This window comes from Astatotilapia calliptera, chromosome 3 (assembly GCF_900246225.1).
Source record: "Astatotilapia calliptera chromosome 3, fAstCal1.2, whole genome shotgun sequence".
NCBI lineage: Eukaryota > Metazoa > Chordata > Actinopteri > Cichliformes > Cichlidae > Astatotilapia > Astatotilapia calliptera.
In genome coordinates, this window is record NC_039304.1 from 498,071 (window position 1) to 518,527 (window position 20,457).

Below are 20,457 nucleotides of genomic sequence, written 5' to 3' on the forward strand. Positions count from 1 at the left end.
CTGCAGCTGGTGTCATTAACAAGGTCCCCAGACTGACACAGGATATGAACACCACACATCAATCTGTCAGAAAGTATTTTTATTTACACATCTTTTAAAATGAACTGTGGTAACTCGTGGGGACCAGCCAGGCTCTGACTGAATTATCCACATGGGCCCATCTTTCTAGTGGGCCCACCACCTGTAGGAGTCAGGCGCTATTTTGCCTAGGGAGGGGGTGGACTGGTTGTAGGAGGAGGAGAAACAGCTGGAACTTACACCACAGGTTGCAAGATAGGAAATACACATGTGTGGCCTCACCTCAGTGGAGATATTAGGTTCTGAAACTAATCTTTTTGTGAAGTACAGCCCACAACTAGAGTTCGTTTTAATGGAAGATGAATGCAGAAAAGTGTATGCTCATATGCCAGCAGTTAGGTGCCTATATGTTAGGGTTCTCTCCAGTGAATAAGACATTGCTTCCTGCATCTTCAGGTTGGGGAATGGGTCCTGACTGTTTTGGACATTTGCACATATGCTAAACAAACAAGTTGAGCTGCTGCTTTTCTACAGTTGAGCCATTTGAGGTGGTTTGGGCACCTGATCAGAATGACTACGTTCCTCATTCTGATCAGAATGAAGTTCCCAAAATACCTCCTAGGTAAAGTGTTTTGGGAACAACCAACTGAGAAGAGATCCTTAGGCAGACTAAGAACATACTGAAGCTGGCTTGAGAAGATCTCAGTGTCCCACCCAGAATACCTGGAGGAGATGGCCAAAGAAAGGGAGGTCCCAGGGTCTCTGCTTAGACTGAAACAAAGGCTGCAACTGGGACCCAGATTAGCAGGAGAAAATAAATTCTATTCTCACTACTTGAGAATAGAATTACTTGAAGCCACACAACTCTGCATTAATTGCAGTCACAGACTATGAGCCACAGACCCTTGCACGCATCCTCACATAAAAAGGCTCAAGAGGATTAAACACATTCAATGGACCCATAACAACACATCCTTCCATAAACGACCTTTTTCAAGTTCCCTGTAGATGTTCTAAAGCACTTCTTAATGCAATCCCTTCAGCTTTCCTCCTAGCTATAGGAAGTAACGAGTGTGTAAAACCACAGGAGTGAACTCATCACACATGTCATAGCCTGATGTCTTTTCCTCAACCACAAGCATGTTGCCATTCATCACTGGACTCTCCAAAAGCTCAGTAAAGTCTTTTTCTCTATGACACAATGTGCAGTCTTCAACTTGTATATCTTGCATCAGCTGATTCAGCATCCAAAAAGTTGTGACGCAGTGTGAAACCAAAATACAATGATTTGAAACCCATATTTTATTCATAATAGATAATAATAATAGACATACAGAACCTGTAAACAGGAAAAAAATGAGAACATTTTGATTTTGATAGCAGCAACAAATTGGGGTGGAGAAGCAGTGATGACCTTCTTGCCAGTGAAATATTTATCATATTTAAAATTGACAGTATTTTGTGCTGTTGACATCTGATATTATTTTATAATTGTGGGCAGTTGTGTGTTTATGTTACACAAAGGATTAATGTCAGACAAAGTGTTAGAATAGCAATACTGTGTGAAAGTTAGCATTTGATATGTTGTTTATCATAAGTTAAATTTTGGGTTAAATTATATCCAAATGTTTAATTTCATCTTTCTTTATCTTTTCAGTTGTTACTCTTCCGTAAAATGATTGGCCTTTTCTCATTGCAAAACCAGTATGCAGTCCATCACTCAGATCTGATTTTTAAAGTTTTTGCTGTCATTCCTGTGTGACCATTTTATTAACCAGTTTAAGTGGGAGATGGTAGGATAAACGATCAATCTATATTCCAGGTTGAATTAAACCAGTTGCAATCACAGTAATTAGCCACATGCAGGCAGTAAATCTAGAGACATAGTGTTAGGAGAACTGTAATCTCTCAAATAGTGTTGGTTGGCTTGAGGTCATTTGTAACTTCAGTCCAGCCCTCATCTCCGAGAGCCAAACTGGTATCACTTGCAAAGCCTCTGTTGGTCTGTATTAACAGCTCTCTGGTTTTGTATCAAAGGACTACAGTCCCAGTCATGTTTCATAATAGAGACTGTGGGTGCTGGCATCAAGCCCTCTCAGGAATTGTTCTGGCGCCATGAAACTCATACACTTCACTTGTTCTCTGTGCTTAAACATGTGATCAGACCTTAACCCTTAAGTCCCTACAGAACTGAAGAATCTGGCAAGAACACCAACAGATACTGGACTTTGATCAAAGCCTGTTAGCCATTTCGTTAGATGCGATCAGACAATTTAGCATTTTATAACTACTCTAAAAAACCTTACATAATCTTTTAAATGTAATGCAAATGTGTTAACAACTACACCACAGAGTCACTGATAATATTCAGCTCAGTTTTTAGCTAAATAAGCCAATGGAGAGACAATATTTTTATTGCTAAAATGAACATCTCTTAATTGAAAAAATATAGTACATTATATCTATATCAGATCTGCATCCGCTGAGCTGAATGCACTACGTTCATAATGGCTGATACCTGTGCCCAGCAAACCATGTGGGGCCTGTTGAGCTTTTCAGTCTGTTACTATTTTCAGAACCTGGTGGAGTAACTAGCAGATGCAGAGAAGGCCAGACTCAGTGGGGATGTCTGTTTAAAGGTCACCCCCACCTCCTGCATGCTGGTTGAAACATTTTTTATGCTAGGCCTCATTTCAGCTCAGAAACTATAACACAAACAGGTAATGACTTAAATTAATTTCAGAATTAGTAAATGTATAAATAAAACTGAATTGAAGTTTAGTCTATCACAACTGTTTGTTTATTTTGTGTTTCTACAAATATAGGAACACACATCCCACTGTGTTGTGAGTTGTGTGAGGGAAGGTGACTACATGCACAAAAAATGGGCCATTCTTATTGAGGAAATAGCTTTCTAATAACCAGGTGTTATCTGTCTTTTGCCTCCTAAGCTTCATCTGGTGGTTCTGGAACAAAGTCTTCACTTCTTAAATGAGATTAATAAACACCACAGTGAACAGTGACCAGGAAGTGCACGTGGAATACATATTGTATTGTCTTTCATCAACATTCATAAATCCCATTGTTTGTGTGTTAGACCGGGCATACAGCCAGTTTCTTCATTTCAGTTGTGTTGAGGTACAGCTTAGCACTGAAGCACTGAACAAGATGACAAGGTTGTCTGGATCTTTACTTCTGAATTAATCACAGAAGTAATGCTTGGCTTCTATGGGGCATGCGAGAGTACAGGAAATGAACTGTTAGTCTCTGGGAAGGCTAGCTTTAGACCCACTACAAAAGGATTTTTGTAAGAACAAAACACAGAAAGTTTAAAGAACCCTGAACTGTGCCTTCTGATCTAAGCTGTAAGTAGTTTTAGAAGTGATATCCAGGAGAAAAGAAAGTTGGTGAAATTGCTGCACTTTTAGAAAGTGAGTGTTTTGGTAGGCTTTTATGCACAGATTCTCAGCATATTTACTGGCCAGATCAGCTCTTACACTGGAACACACAACACTTTTTCACCTTTTTCACATTTCTCCTCTCCTGTAACCTGCAAGTGTCATGGTCCTGGGTCGTGTGACCCAGTGTGTTATGCTTAACCTATTTTGATGTTTATTGTTTGCTTAGGTTCTTTAAGGTAGTCCAGTCCTTTTTGTAATTATGTTACCCTTGCATTACGTCTCCCTTGCCCTTCGTGTGTTTATGTCTGTGTGTCTTGTACTGTCAAGTTCATGCTGTCAGTTATGTCACCTCCCCCTGTACTACGTCTCCCCGGTTCATGTCTCATGTTTCCTGTTTTACTTTGAAGGCCTGCATTCACTGTCTGTGTATTCAGCTCACTCCTCCTGTCCTGTCGTTAAGTTCATGTGTGTCAGCTGCGTTCCCATGTGTGGCCACTTCCCCTGATCATCCCTCATGTGTATTTAGTCTCTGTGTTTCTTACAGTCTGTGTCGCGTCGTCTGTGTTCCCACCCTCCGTGTTTCCATGCCTGGTCTGTTGTCTTCCAAGCCATAGCCTCACCATAGTTTGTTCCCAGTTTAGGTTTTTGTTTAGCCACGCCATCCCTGCTGTATTTGCACACCTTGTTTTCAGCCATAATAAAGGCTCGCCTTCTGTTAAAGCCCACTCCCGTCTGTTCACTTGTGTACGCACCTGGGTCCATTACACGCATTCTCCACTCGGTCCGTCACAGCGGACCGTGACAGCAAGGGCATATTCGTTTCTTTGTCAAGTACATATTCACAGCAGAGAATATGATGAAATACTGCATAGTGTAATAATTTACCTTCACATTCTTCTCCTGTGTTATGGTTGTCTTACCTTAAAAGACTGGCTGCAGCAATTGGTGTGCAGCCCTCAGTCAGGCTGGCTCTGTGCCTCATATTTCTTGGCGCTCTTTGTGCAACAGCTGGAGTTCTGCAAGTGACATTTCATGTCTCATTCACACGCAGATGCACACATTCCTGTATTTCCTGTAGAAACCAAATGCAAGCATAGTTTTTACAGACACACAGTCAAGGTTGTTATAATTAGCTATAACACTAAACCGAAAACTAAATGTGAAATAACATTTTAGTTAACTAAAAAAAAAACCAAAACTAAATTTCTGGAAAAAATGTAACCAAAAAAGGTTTGTTGAAAATAAGACCCTGTGTATGTAAGTTTATTTCTCCTTATTTACAACTATGGGTTCTGGTTTTTGTGCCAAGATAAACAAAGGTACCATCTCAATTAAAACCTTTCTTGTCAAGCTGGAGCTCCATCTTTCAGCTTGTTTATTTAGTCCAAGTGTCTTAAGTATATCCATTTAACCATTTAAAATGTATTTTCTTGTAAAATCTGTGGTTGAGATTTTCTTTTAAAGATGCATAGTTCCTTGCTTTTACAAACGAGTTCATATGTTGGCCTACAGCCTTATTAGAAACCACCTGCACTATATCCAAAGACAATAACTTAGCCCTAAGCATATGTATATCGCCCCAAAGATGATTAGGTTTCAAAAATACCTCAAAGCTTTGACATTAAGAAATGGTAAACATGCACAGTTTGGTGAAGCATTTTTATTCCTGTAAAGGAATCACAAAGTTTCACTATGGATTTGTAAATTGAATCATCACCAAGTCTGAGTTGAAAGTGAAATGCTGGTAGGTGCTTGTATATGCATTTTTTAGTCTACATGTAAATGTTCTCACCATGCATGGCATGGCAAGCTTAGTTGTCCAGGGCTTATTTGTCAGTTAAGTACTACACATGTGTGTGTTTGCAGACTGAAACCAAATGAGAATTAGACTTGACAATGTGACAATGTTATCTTCTAGCTGTCCATTCAAGACAAGCGTGAACCACACTGTCTACCTATTTTTTCCCCCTTTTTTAAAAAAAAAAACTTTTACTGTCCACTCATATGACTAAATTACAGTTTTAATGCTGCCTCGTCAATAAACTAGCTTTAGGATCCAGTCTGGCAATTGTCTTATTTATAACAGGTGAGAGAAAATATTTAATTGTCAGGGTAAACAGTAGGAACAGCAAACTAACATCTGCCTTTCCCAGCATCACTGTCTTATTGGGGTTAAGCCCTGAAAGTTTTCCCACAAAGTCCCAAATCTTTGACAAAGTACAAATACGTCTTTGCTTACTTTATTAGAGTTACTTGATTATTGAATGTTGTGGTTGTGGTTGTGGTTGTTGTTGTTGTTGTTTATTTTTATAGTATGTGTACTTTTTGCTCCTTACATTGTCAAAAATGCTCTCTACTTTAGTTTCATTTGAGTTGTTGTTGTTGTTGTTGTTGCACATCACTGTGTGCCATCAAACATTAAGCTAAATGGAGAGAACAATAACACATAAAAGATTATCACAGGCACAACCATACAGTATATTTACATATCATTTATAGGGCTATACTGAGGGGTTTTAAGCGAGCTAGAAAAAGTGCAGATGTCCCAAAATTGTTGCTGTGGTACTTCAGCAAGCGCTGCAGAAAAGCAGCATGCATAAAGGGAGTAAAACACTGTAGCATGTAATTTCAACATATCTAACAGCTCAACAAAAATCACTCAAACGGTTTCTGTGCACTTTCACACAGTGTGTCTGGGAGAGGAAAGAGTGAGAAATAACTTTACTGGTGAAAGATGTAAGAAACACAGGGCAGGAAGGGAAGAAGAGGGGTAATATTTAAAAGTAAGGCACTTTATTGGTGGGAGCCGGTTTAGTTCACCATCTGATCAGCCGACCATATGGCGTAAAGCAGCCACCCCGGGTTTGAATCTGACCCGCAGCCCTTTGCCTCATGTCTTCCCCTCTCTGGCAAACTGAAAATTACTCAGATTGGGTCTATATGAATTATTTTGATAAACTATGTATTTTTGTTTGTCAAACACCCTGCAGAACAAACTGAGGTATACTAACTAACCTAGCCTATATACTAATAACTTTGTGGTAACGTTGGAAAAGCAGGTTAGCTTGCCGTACTGTAGTTAATTTATAGCAATCCACTATGTTGGCGTGGTGCACAGCAGCTGTGGTTTTCATGGTCAGTGCTAGATTCATTCACTGAATTCTACTTTATACTGCACTGTACTTTATACTAGTATAAATACTGTACATGGTCACTGAAGGGAACGGAAATCTGCCAATATAGCCTGGGAAACATTCACTCTAATCTTGTTGCTCATTGAAATATTTTGAAAGCTATCAGCTGACACTAACTAACTTGCTGAGTGTTTGTGTTTTTGCAGGTAAAATCATTGTTAATCTTTAACTGTTTGGGGGGTTTATTTTAAGACTGTTAGAGGGTGTCAGGTTTTGTATTGTTGATTATCATTTATGCTTAGAAATATCTACTTATATATGCTTAGAGTTTTATAATTAGTTTTAGATTGGTAGAGGTTTGATCCTTAATAGTCTGCAAACTTTGTGTGTATTCCAGAGCACTCTGGGAGCATGGGAGAGGTCGTACCTTGTCTTATTGTTTTATGGTAGGATAAACTTCCAGACCAGCAGGTTTAGGGAAGTCCTTATAGGGTCACACTCTGACCCCCCCCCCCCCCCCCCCCGCCCCCCCCACACACACACACACACATGCTTACACAACGCACAGGCAAGGTACTCTTTGTGTGTATGTATACGTCATATGTTAATGAACCTATGTATATTCATGTAACCTCAATAAAAGAGCAGTGTTACGGGAGAGCGGACAAGAGCAACTGGGGTCAAGTGAAGGAACAGCGCTTGTCCGGTTCTCTCCCGTGCACGAGAAACATGAAGAACTTTGCCTACTCGTGTCTTGCTATGCTGTGTAATTATATTGTCTTCAACGTTCCAGCGAATAGGTTTAAGTTACAAACCTATCAGAGGGGAGATAAACTATAAAGACTAAAAAACAGGAACACTAGTTAGGTTAGGTTAGAAGATTTTGGGAGAATCCACTACAGACAGGTAAATGGTTTCAGTTCTAATCATCCAATCAAAAAAGATTATAGTAAAAGTCATCAGCTGCTTCAACTGCCCAGGTTTGAACCACCTGTCTGCTGAAAACAAACCCACCAGTTAAAACTAACCCTGAAATGAATGTGCCAATCCAAATGCTCTGTCATTCCCGTGCATTTAATTTCACCAACAGCTGCCAACAGCTTTCAGTTGGACTGCAGCAAATACTGACATGCTGCTACTCTGTGGCCCACCTGCTGAAAAACAGCTTCTAAATCCAAGACCGTAACTCAAAATACTGTTTGAATCACGAGGGTCTCAAGGACTTGTTCTACACAACAGTGTGTGTTTTATGTTCCTGGTGTAGAAAATGTGGTCACAGGAGCAATTTAAAGAGTGCAGTCTTTCCTGCTGTTGGGATGAGCTCCTAACTGAAAATACAATGTATATCAATGGGTCTGTTAGAAGGTACTCCCTCCACTTGGATCCACACATTTCAAATAATCTCTTAGCACTGAGAGACATGTCATTGGAAAGACACAATGGTGGTTACGTTTTGAGGGTACAATGATGGCTGTAGAGCGAAAACTGTGGACACAGCAGCCCTGAAATACAAATGAATTACATTATAAATGTTTGTTGAAATAAAGTTGAATATTTTAAAAATATATAAAAGTTAGAAATGAGAAAAATACAAGCACACATTTCGAAAAGAAGAGATATCTAATGGTGGTTTAGTGGTGGCTGGACGGTATTGAAGGAGACAGCCGGCGAAAAATGTGTGAAATAAAACTAGAATCTCAGTCAGTGAATGCGGAATAAGCTTAATCAGCATTCACATTACTGAACAATCCATTCTATGTTCAAAGTCACTTAAATCACCTTTTCTTCCCACGATTTTGATGCTCAAGTTGGAAATCGGTGGGTCATCGTGACCATGTCTATACTGTCTGTACTTCCATGTGAGCCATGTTAGCGGCTGACTAGATATTTGTGTTAATGCGCACTTGAGCAAGTGTGCTTAACACGGTGGCCAGTCAATGTTAGTCATTAGGCCCCTTAATATTTTCATTTGTACTCCAGCATTTGCAGAAGGCCTGCCTTTGGGTCTCTGTTGACTCTGGAATTGCCCCTGTAGCAGCTGCTATTTATCTTTCAGCCTGCAGCAGTTGAAAGAGTTCATTCTCAGAGTTTCCATTGTGTGTTGTCAAGACTCATCTAGGCTAGTGAGACAAGAAGGTGATATTTCACCTAGGTTTCTCTCTTCATGCACATTTCTCATGTTTTGTGGCCCTGGTTTGATAAATCCATATTTTTTGTAGAAATATATTCCTCATCTTTCCATCAGTCACTCTCTAAATCAAGCATGTGCGCATCTTGGTCTTCAAAGACTTTTCTACACGCCTTAGTAGTCACACTTCCCATGCATGGTTACACTCTCATATCGGCATTCTTCCCGGGGTGAACAAATCTGATTTATGTATGCTGCCCTCTGTTCTGTTAATGAACACAATAAATGTTTCATGAGAAACACACCTGTTGACCTCTGAGGGCATGGATAAACAGAGGGAGGATGAAATCGCCGGGCATAAGGAGCACAGGGGGAGGGGGAATGGGGAGGATCTCTGAAGGAGACAGAGGAAAGGAGGTTCCTTAACTTTTATGGCACATCTGTCTCTCTTCCGTCGCTGCAGCAATGATGCAACACACTCACACAAAAACATACTCAGCTGGCTCTGGTTTAGCCACGCAACTTGCATGTGGATCACTGCAGCTCTCATTGTGCTGCCGTTATTTGATAGTAGGTTTGGTGCAACACAAAGTGACATTTATGTGGCTAAATGTATCCTGGAACAGCAACTAATGAAATCATGCTTTGGAAAAAACTGAGTTTAGGTGTCATTTGGGGGAGGCTTTTATCCAAGACTTCTAATAGAACAAGTTTTTACAAAGTGTCAAACACCCCCATAAGTAAAATGATTCTGTTGCTTATTATTTGAGATGTGCACAGACCTCATTAAGGTCACATGTCAGTTTTTCCTCAGTTTTAACAGCACATTACTCAACATAATGCACAACATGTGGCTCCACTGCAACACAGATTTTTAGCATTACTTGCTCTAAGAAGAACTGAATGACTAAGTGATGTAGAACATTACAGCCACTATGACTTTGTCTGTTTTATTAAAGACATGTGTGGTGTTTTAGCATCACAAAAAACCCCAAAGAAACTTCAGTGTCAAAGTAGTGACATAAAAGAGAGAAATATCTTATCAGTTTTTAATGAAGGAGGATGCTTCACTGACCAAAGGGACATTTGTAGTATTGTTTTGTTTTTTAACAATGTTGTTGTTATTGTTTTTACTTTTTGGTTGTTTTTCAGACCCCTTTTTTTGTCACAGCAAAATAAAAAAGTAGAATTCAAAACTGTCTGAGATCATGTTATAGAGACTGAAAACCAATTGGCATTTCAGGCACAGAACTTAAAAGGCTGTATAACTAAAAACATTTCACAAGCAAGCACCAGTCTGTGCTCGTATTCTAAAATATATTAGCTATCCTAACTATCCTGCTACACTAACAAAAGATTCTTTGTAATGAAAGTGTCTTCAAGCCCGAAGCTTCTCTCTACTGTTCTCTATTTTACCATCTGTGCACTCTGCTGAAATGAAATCACCTTGCTCAATCGTGTTGTTTTTTTTATTTCACTTACAGTCTTTTAACATAAATGCAAAGATAATCAACAGCAAATGCAAATATGACAATATCAAAAACATATGAAATAAAGTTCATACTAAGACAGTACTCACTAGTCTAAAATGTTAAGTGTACCACAAATGTACCCCAATCAAAATTGTGTATATGTGTTTGTTTAAATTCAGGGATCTGTGTTTTTTCAGGAATATGTCATGCTCATACTCCGGTCTGACCAGAATCTCAACCACACATCCATAGATCCATCATAACCTGAGGTAGGCATATACACACAGAGCCGTGGTATCGTTGCAGTTTTGTGTATCCAGTGCGAGCAGGTGAGCGGCAATGAAAAAGCTCTTTTCAGCACAGTTCATGCATGGTGAAAGAAAGTCAGTGTGTTGCCTGAAACACTCCTCATCTTTTTTGTGTCAACAAGGGCTCACACACACACATACCCACACACATCCATATATATAGCTATATGTGTACTGACTGCAGTGCCAAGTCCACTTCACACAACTCCAACTTCGACCAGCCAGCAAATAAGGCTGCTAAAAATAACTGAGCAGGGCTACTGTGAGCGTCCTTTGTGTGAGTTTGGCTGGGATGTTATTAAATTCTGTGTGTGTGTGTGTGTGTGTGTGTGTGTGTGTGTGTGTGTGTGTGTGTGTGTGTGTGTGTGTGTGTGTGTGTGTGTGTGTGTGTGTGTTTGGGAGGGGTTGATTACCGACCAACCCTCAGACCTGTCTCAGTTAAATGCACCAGCAGGACTTCAAGAACTATCCCACAGAAAAAAGAGCTATGTTATTAAAAAGTAATGATAAAATACTGACAATGCATCTGCAACATCAAAACTGGAACTGAAACTGAAACATTACAGCTGTTGTCATGCTGTCCCCAGAAAAAAATTAAATACCACTGGGGTTTTTGTGACCGGGTCCCAGATGGATGGATGGATGGACTTTCTTTAAGTCAAGATTTATGGAAACAACCAGAAATATAATCTTAATGTGAACATTAAGCAGCATTTAAAGTAGAATAAGAAAAGAAAAATAAAATAAAATATAGAATAAGAGTGATGTAATATTGCTTTATTTTTCAAAATAATATAAATAAGTAAAGCTTTATTTACAGTTTCCAGTGCCCTGTACATAGTCGATATAATCTAAATGTGAGTGAAAAGTACACTGAATAGGTAGCTTTTTACTTTGCTTTGTTATTTACACAAGTTTAACTTCATGTTACACTTGTTTAATGTAGTAACAAGCAATGTTCCCTCTAATTTTTCATGTGTCTGAGCGAACACACAAACTCCCTGAGCGGCCCCTTGGACCACTGTGAGTAACAGCAGACGTGTGCACTGTGGTCACAGCAGCATCGAATCCATTCAAGTTACATGGTTAATTAAAATAATAAAATTACAGCATTTACATTTATGTTAGACTACTTTTAATTAAGTGCTTTAGCCCACTTACCATGAAATGTTTAAAAAATCTTGTTCATGACCTGTGTTATGTATGTATGTTAACAATATTGGAAGTAAAAATAACTTGAACTTCAGTAAAGCTCTGTCTTGTATTATGAGTCTGTGGTCTGGGAGAGAGTCCTGTAACTCTCTGTCTGCAAAATACAGTATATAATGACCAATGTTGGGTAATTAATTATATAGTTACTTCTGCATCAAATCTGATGCCACACAAATCATTTGTGTCACTCCAAAAAATAATTTCTGTCCACTATGAGATAAAGGAGAACAACAGCCTGATACCTGCAGGCCTGACAACAGATGTATCACTGCTGTAACACCTGTAACATTCAGCAGTTGCCTCATTGTTCTGACACACACAACAAAACTATTGACTACACTACACACTAACTACACAAGATTTGCGCTAAACGTGGCAAATCTCTCATCTCAAAACACCGCCGTCACTCCTAAAACTTCCCCCTTTCCTAAACAACTAAATGCCATGTTGCCATGTCATTTTTTGATTGGTCATCAGGGTACTTTTTCCAACGAATAGGAAAGGGTGGTGGGGGGGGGGGGTTGGTTTTGCTCACAGGCGGAGAGTGTTTTCCTTATAAAATGCAGTTTTTACCGTTTCTTACCACAGTAAATATAAACGATAGTATTCAGGAAAAACAAACATTGCAGATATTTTTTTATCATAACTCTGGTTTTACGTGGCCTATCAACACAATTTAAAACTGGTATAAAGTCCACACTTTTTCCGTCAATTTCCGTCTGTCCTGCTCACATCTCCAATGGTTGTACACGTTGCCATAAACTCCACATCAGCCACGCCGCTTTGCTAGCTAAAACACCGGTGTTGCACATAAGGACGCTGTCATAGCCTGTCAACGACGTTAATTAACTGCTTATATACGAATGTGGATCGCATTACTGGCTGGACTACAGGATAAGGTGGCTTCGTTCTAATCCGATGCGGGAGCAGCCAGTCACTTACTGACTAACACTGCAAAACAGAATTGTTAAAGTTTTATTTTCAAATCAGGTTAGTTTTTTTTTTCTTTTTTTGTGCGCAACGCAGATTTTCTGTACGCAGAGGTCGTGCCACCAGTGCGCAATTGCGCACGCACGCAGCTTAGAGGGAACATTGGTAACAAGTTTGTGTGTCAGGTTCCTCTCCTGTTCACTAAATAATAATAAATAAATAATAATAAAAGCAGGTTTCATAATAAAGGCGTTTAACACTTGATTTCGAGATGTAATTCTCAAGTTTCTGCAAAAAACAAACTTATTTTACAATAAGAAGTGATTGCAAGAAAACAGGGACCTTTAAGAGACACTGAATCACCATCAAACTACTCTATGATTGGGACAATTGCTGATATGAAAGCCTAGAAATGTAAAAGTCCACAATGAAAAGGAATGAATGTAAATAGAATATAAGCATAAAGAGTGTTTAATTAGAAAATCTGATGAAATGAGAGAATTTCTTGAAATAGCATATTTCAAGCTTAATGAAAATTACAGTGATTTAAACCCATACACTCAAATTAAAATGACTATGCTGACACCTATATTTATTTCAGTAAAGTAACACATCTAGCTTCTGAATCTTTATTTGGAGTCCTGTATGCAACTGAGCAGGGCTAGCTCAGTAGGTAGAGTGTTCGCCCCATGATTTGAAGGCTGGGGTCAGGGGGTTTGAATCCACCGAACGGCTACCCTGAGGTATGAGTTACCCTTGAGCAAGGTACCGTAAAGGTACCGTCTCTACACACTGCTCCCCAGTGAATGGGTTAAATGCAGAGGACTACAAAATTTCCCTGGCGTGGGCCTATAAGGGTTTAAAAATAAAAAATAAAATAAATCAAGTAAAAAGAAAAACTCAGGGACTCGGGATGTGTTAATGTCACTTTCCCAGTCTACACTGCTAAATTAGTGCTTCCTTTGTGAGGGACGATGTCCTTATTTCAACTCCTTCTCCATTTCCAAGCTAGCAAAATCCATTCTCCTCATCTATGGCTCAGAATCCAGAGCTGTCAGGTCAGCTTTTCCATAGCCGTATTTTAAGGTGTTCTTATTCCGAAATATGATCATTTGCAAAATTACACAAATACCCTTTTTTTCACTCCACATGTTGTTTGCCCACCATAGTGTTTTTTAACTATTCTTTTTCTTTCCTCTGCATCATATTTCACTGGCATTACAGCAAAGTTTTTCTTCTGACTGAATAATATCGACATTCACATCATGTCAGCCAGTTACATATGTTGCTTTTGTTTGGTTGTTTGGTTGTTTGATTTTGATGCAGTGTTTTTATATTGTCTCTTTTAAATTTTGTTGTTTTGAAGTTTATTTTATTGTCATGTTTGAATCCATCTTGTCCTGTCTTTTATCTCACATGAATGCAATGTAGGATAAGAGTGAATAAGAATGTCTTAAAGTCAGCAATCTGACTCAGTAATGCCTCAGTGAATGCAGACTGACTTTAAAGGTTATCTATACTCAAATTCAGCTGTTTAAAACTGGAGCTCTAGGACATGTTTTGGTGTGACACAACAGAGTCTCTGTCTCTGTAGAGTCTTTGACCTCTGGCAGTCAGGGGGTGGAAGGAGAGGGAAAATGAAACTTCCCAAGAGACCAAGCCACTGCAGAGGACACCATTGTCTATAATGCTGAGCAGTAATTAGTTTCTTGCTGGCTGAACTATTTAAAACTCCAGTAGCACTCTCCAGACTGCCTTCTTTTGTTATCAGTGCATAATTTGAGTGTATTTGCATTAACTGGAGCAAGACATTCTGTCAACAAATAGCCCCAAGTCCAAGTTATGACTAGGACATCTCATTACTTATAACATAGCGAGCACTGTAGCAGCTTATTTTTGAGGTATTTGGTCTTAGATGTTGGCCTTTTTATATTTTTATGTATTTAATTTTTTTTTATATATATATATTTCATATTTTAAAAATAAAATTGTGTGTTTTTCCTTGTTTTTGATCGCCACCATGCCCTGATAAATGTACTTTGTGGATAAAAATAATATCAATTTCTAATTAAATTTACTACACAAGAAATGTGCAAACTGTGGAGTGAAAATGTTACAGTCCAGAGGGCCCAAAATACACAGCCCCGTGCCTTTAAGGGCACTTGGTTCACTCTCAAGAGGATTTTTTTCTGTTGGACAGGTGGCATCAAAGTATAATTTTTCACAACATAGTGTAGTCATTCTGATCATAAATGTCATGCCGACTGTAAAATTAATAAACAAAAGGCAGCAAACTTAACACCAACCTTCAATTCTATTTTCAATTCATTTTATTTATATGGTGACAACGGACATCAACAGTCCCCTCAAGGCGCCTCATACCTTTTGATTATTAGATGACCTACTCTACCTCTTGAGCTCCAGTCACACTTAAAGTCCATGAGGCATATGCATAGTTGGTGTATTGTAATGTAAATTCTTTGCAGATGGCTGGGATTATACTTTCTGTGACTGCAAGTCCAGGGTTCGAACCCTCGACAGTGAGCATGAAAATTGATGCCAAGGTAGCTAAAGAACAGTCCAGAAAACAGCCAACAGCTGTTGGAGACCCCCCTGGAACAGCAGGGGTGGAGACCAGGCTACGTCCACACTAATGGGTTTTCGTTTGAAAACACATCGTTTTCTCTTCATTTTAGCCTCCTGTCCACACTGAGACCGCGTTTTTGCTCTAACCCTATTAAAGATTAATATCGGTCTGTATATGCTCCAGATAGCTTTTCTTCAAATTCTTTAATTCTCACTTGCTTTTGCAACTTTGTACCTTTGTGTTACTCGCAGCAACAACTCCACCTCATTGTTAGTCCATTTAAACAACTCGGTGCTTTTCCTCAACATTTTGCCGCAGCATTTCAAAGAGCTGGAAAGTAAATAAGCGGCAGACAGAAATGAGGCAGGTCAAATCTTCTTGCGTTTCATGCATGCACAGTACTGGAACGGAAACGTTTTCGGCCGTTTCAATGTGGCCGCGCAACTCTGTGAAAACAACTGAAAATGCTAGTGTGGACACTGAGCATTTTCAGACGAAAACGCAATTTTATAAATCTATCCGGGCTAGTGTGGACGTAGCCGCAGTGAAGGTGACAGGCACTGCAGATTTAGTGGGGGGCCAGCAATGAAGACGTAGAAACCCAGGCTTGCTGGAGGCAAGCAGAGGAGTGGAGAGGGCAGCAGACCTGAATCAGGCAACATTGAACCTCCTCCCTCAGGTGACAGGAACCCTCAGGCAGGACCACAGGCAGAGGCTGTTAGAGCTGTACGGAGCACAATGGTTCCTCAGGGCCTGGCTGGAGCTCCACAGGACAGACTGGATTTACTAGCTGGGGCTGTGCAGGTCATTTTGGACTCACTGGGTTCAGGATAGTCCCGATTAGCAGGCACAAAAGATACAGTTAGCTGTCTCAGTAGAAGAGTCAGAACTAGGAAACTCAGAAGTGTCAGAACACTCAGTCATGGATGTGGCAAGCTCTGAGGAAGCAGCTTCAAGGTTAGGCTAATCTCAGGAAGCAGAACCTAAGGGGCAGAACTACAGTGAATGGGGTCTCAGGGGAGGCTGCAGAGCGGAGCGGTCTCTGGGTTGGCCCTGGGCAGAGCAGCCAGCAGACTGATGCCTCGCATCAGTGGACCTATGTGGAGTAGCAGGTAGGTGCTTGGCATCCTCAGACCAAAAGAGAAAGACAGGGTGGTTAAGGTGTCCTCAGAACTGGGTGGTGAGAAAGAGTGGTGCCTAGTTTTATCCAACACACCTGGGGAAAATGCAGGCACTGTTGGAGATATGACCAGAATTCTGTTGGGCCTTCAGGCTGGGCAACAAAACCTCCATTAGGCCAGGCAGCAGTGTAAATTGTGAAATGTGAAATTGAGGGTGCAGGCAGACTATGATTCAAATTCCTCTACATTTCTTTCCACCTGGGTAATTGTGAAAAATATGCTATTGTAAGTTGTAACTGGAAGAAATGCTATGAAAATACAAGAAGATTAAAATATAAACAACAAACAAGCTAATGACAAGAGAGAATAGAGAATATTTGTTGACAGGTTAAACTCTAAACTCTAAAAGTTTAGAGTTTAAAGATGAACTCTAAACTCAAGGTCTAAAAACCCAGGACTATGACAGAGACTCAAGCTTGAGGTGGACTGGACATGCACAGAGGACAGAGTGTGAATATAGCGCATAAAGAATGTTGAAGATGAAGTGGCCAGGTAAGAGCAAAAGAAGATTCAAGAATGTAGTAAAGGAGGGTTGTTGTGCCAACGGAGGATGCAAGAGATAGGGTGATGAACCGAGCCACCAATAGGGAGCACCTCGAAGGTAGAAGAAGATGGTGAAGTAAATTAACAGAAAGAGATCAGGGAACAAAAGTGTTCCTGCTAGTGAGACTTCCTTTGTAAAAAGTACAATTCTGTCTGTTCCCTCAGAGTTAAGTCACACAATGAATACATTTAATTTAAGACATTAATTATTATACACTTTTCTACCTTACTTGTGGATATGAATCACTCTGTTCACTGCAGGTCACCGGCTTGGAGCCAACAGAAATCCCTGATTGGTTCCCGGTGCTGCACCCAGTGTGTGGGTGTATATTTGGAGAATGAGTTGGATTAGAATCTAGGACAGCAAAGAGGTTGTTCCTAAGTGGGGACAGGTTAAAGAATAATGAAAGCAGATGTTTTTCTGATCAACCCTGCTGACTCATCATTCTTACTTGCACACAACTTGCAATTTTGTTTTTAGCTACAAAGGTAAGGAGCCCACAACTATTCATTTGTATGAATCTAATCATAAGGATTCAGCATCTGGTCAATGCAAAGGCGTTTAAAAACTCAATTGACAGATCTGTCAACAAAGTTCATTTTAAGACACAAAGTTCTTAAAACTGAATTGAGAGTTGACTCTGACTGATGATTAGCAAAACAGTTATTTCACTTCACTTCCAGCATCTGATTTTATACCTTCATACCGTTACTTTCCATCACTCTACAGAAAACTACTTTCTGAAATGGCAAAATGATGAAACATGGAGAGAATGTTATGTTGAGCATAGTAAATATGCAAGAAAAACAAGATTATGATTAAGATTATGGTTTGCTCAAATCAAGGGATTCCATGCAATGATCGATGCAAAATGTTGACACAACTATCTGCAGGAGTCAGCCTGGAACCTCGTCCCACCTGATGGTGCAGCATCTTAAAGAGAAGTAAAATAAGGAAAATCTCAGTGCAAATCTCAGTTTTGTCCTTTACCAGTTGCTCTGTCTCATGTTTACTTGTTCACACATAAGGGATCACTAAGGGTTTTCGCTTAGGCAGCAATTGTCCTTCACTGGAGCTTTCTTTCCCAGCTTTGAAAAATGTCCAACTGGGATAACCACTTTTACTCAGGGCCTTCTTGATGTGATCTTGATGCATTCTCAATCATCCAGGTAATTAAATCTCCAAAGGTTGTTTCTGTTCATCTGAACGTAATACTTTCAGTGGGAGGGAGAATCTCTCTAAATGCTTCTCAGCTTTTAAGGAGAGATTCTCCCACTGAAATCGTTACGTCCAGATGAACAGAATCAACCTTTGGAGATTCTTGATGTGATGTCCTTCTGCTTCCCTGGCCACTGTGTCTGTGGGGATGGTGTTCGCTCTATGTTCTAGTGTCCTGATGGCATCCAGTTTGTGCTCCAGTGGACGATGAGATTCAAATCTTAAATACTGAACCCTATGCCTAGATTTACAGTACACATAAACTTTTAAATGTCCCCCATTACCAATGTTGGGACTAACGCGTTATTAAGTAACGCGTTACAGTAACTACGTTATTATTGTGGTAACGAGCACGGTAACTTGTTATTATTCCAAAATCAGGAACGCGTTAGTCGTTACTACGATTTAGATAGGGTCGTTACTCGTTACTTCGTGTGGTGACTATGGCGGGGCTTCCACAAATTCAGTGACATTAGCAAGTGGTGGAGGCCAGCAGGTGGATGAAGGAAAAGGGACGCAGAAGGAAAAGAGACCCGAGGTGGCCGGCGGTCCAAGTGTGAACTGAACTTCAGGTAAGAAGTTTCTACTATCAGCTGATGTTTGCTGGAGCCACAGCTGTAAACCTGCTGGTCATGATATCGTTTGGTTATCTGGTGAGAGGGAAACATGAAGATGAAACCAGGAGATGTCCTTACTGAATCATCAGAGCTGAACAGGTGATGGAGAAACAGGTTTACCCTTTAGGTGACATGAATGAGTTGAAGGGAAGTTATGAACTGTTTCTGAGAGACAAATAACACCAGGATCCTTTTTAGGTAGCTGACAGCTGGTAACTGTGCAGGGGCGGGTCTAACAAAGTTTTGCCAGGGGGCCAGGTGGGGCATTAACAGGGAAAGGGGGGGGGCACAAGGAAATACTTTTCTTTCTTATTCTCATTTAAAATGTCTAGCTTTTAAAAAATAATTATCTGAATCTTACAGCAAACGATTGATAGATTGATACATATATATACCATCAGAACAGTGTACATCACTGTCACAACAGTGTTTGTTTTCATTCAAAGGCTTTAAGATTTAGAAGTAACGTGTTACTGCCCATCTCTGCTGCCCACCAAGGGGTTGAGAACAGAAGCCAGAAATTTTGAAATGTTATAGGTGACCGAGTTTATCATACAGACAATTGGTCTTAAATGTACCAATTGTCTGTATGATAATTGGTACATTTATCATATGTGTATGTATCTTCAGTAAACCATACAGACTTGGTGTTGATTCCCCTGGGTAAAGCCTGTGGTATGAGGTCCGATCAATAGCATTGTCTTGTTCTAACTGCTTCAGACAATCTATCACCCACTTCCTGGGTCTCGTTTCAGGGGCTCATAAGTATTTTTACTTGACAAAAGTTTATAATAATAGTCTTTCTTGTGCACCTACCCTTGTCTGCTGGAAGGATGATAATGTTATTGTAATTACTAAGTGATGTGAGTGCCTTCCTCTCCTCCATGCTGATGTTGGATGCTGGGGGCTTTGCATTGCTGAGACAGGCCGATAGTTGCTGTAGTTGCTCTGCTTCCATGTCTGTAATGATAATGTTTCAAATCACTGTTTCTGTGGCTGTGATCAGTTCCACCAGCACAGACCTTCCCAAAGTGTGGGGCCCGCCCCCTAGGGGGGGCGCAGAGCCATTGCAGGGGGGGGGGGGGGGGGGGGGGTATGAAAAGGGGAAAAAAAAAAAAAGAAGCAACGCTTGGACACTGCTAGCACGGGGTGCCTCCACAAACGCAAAGCAGGAGATGAAGCATCGCTGAATATGTTTCCAAACCAACTTCATTCTAAGCCAAAGACTAGAAAATATGGTGAAGCAAATCTTCCCTTTGGTTTCACCTGCACAAGTGCCAAATCACGGACAAACAGGATCCCACATTCTTGATTTTTAGTTCACAAACACTTGTTGTAATGACTAACTACTCCTGACATTTCTAGATGTTAGGTGTTTATACAGTGAAGTTACAGTGGGATACAAATAATATCAGGCTGATCCTGCCACGATTTGTTCCCCCGGTTCAAATCACGGACAAACAGTATCCCACAGTTGTTTATGTTTTTAAACCCATTTAGCAAAAATGTATTGATAGCTATGTTGAATATTATTACACAGGAAAAAACCAACTACATGTAAAATAATTATACCATGAGGCCTCTGCCTTTCTAAATGGAGGGACAGTAACTGCGTGTGTGTGTGTGTAAGCATGTAAAACCTGAAGATAGAGACAAAATAGAAATATCCAAAATAAGACAGAATATGCAATTCATCTCATGTAAACA